Genomic DNA, 745 nt, shown 5'->3' with positions numbered 1-745 from the left:
TTCAGTCGGAGATTTCCCGGGAGCACAATGAAATCAGACGGTCAGGATCGCATATTGTTTCGCCTTGCTACAGTCTCTTCAGAACAAAGTTTCTTTTCATTTATGATCTAAATTGGTTGTATAACATTAGATAAACAAAATTTAGCATTATTTGCATTGTTTTTATAGTAAAATTATTTAATATAGCAGTATAAATCATGAGTTTATTCATTAACTATCGTTCAAATTTACCCTGCTTCAACCTGTGTGACGTCATGGAAGACTTTCTGAAAACTCGTTCCTGATTGGTCGATGCCGAAGGTCGCCGAAAGTTTTCACATATTGATGCAGAATTGCTTTAAATGACAATGTCAATTGGCTTTGTGGATAAAAAGAGTTTAAGTCATTACTGTACTTCAACTTTATCCTGTTGGCCACTCGTCGGTATGTAAGTTATGATGAGGCCTCAAACTTTACAGACTTATTTGTTTAGACAATTAATGTAAGTTCTGTGGAACATTTAACAACTTTCACTTGTAAAGATTTACAACAGCGTGAATATCAACTTTGATGTCAAATCCATAAAATGAACAAAAACTTGACATCAAAACAATGCAAGTGAATTTGACTAAGTTCACTCAAAGTTTCAAATACGTTTACCGAATGTATTAATTATTTCAAAGATATAGACTGAGTATCAATAGTTCAGGATTTCTTATATCCGTTTACAGCAAATTATTTGGACCTGCTAGTGTGAGGTTTAATC

Source organism: Homarus americanus, unplaced genomic scaffold (assembly GCF_018991925.1).
Source record: "Homarus americanus isolate GMGI-L3 unplaced genomic scaffold, GMGI_Hamer_2.0 scaffold57965, whole genome shotgun sequence".
NCBI classification, from domain to species: domain Eukaryota; kingdom Metazoa; phylum Arthropoda; class Malacostraca; order Decapoda; family Nephropidae; genus Homarus; species Homarus americanus.
Note: the sequence above shows the minus strand (reverse complement) of the source record.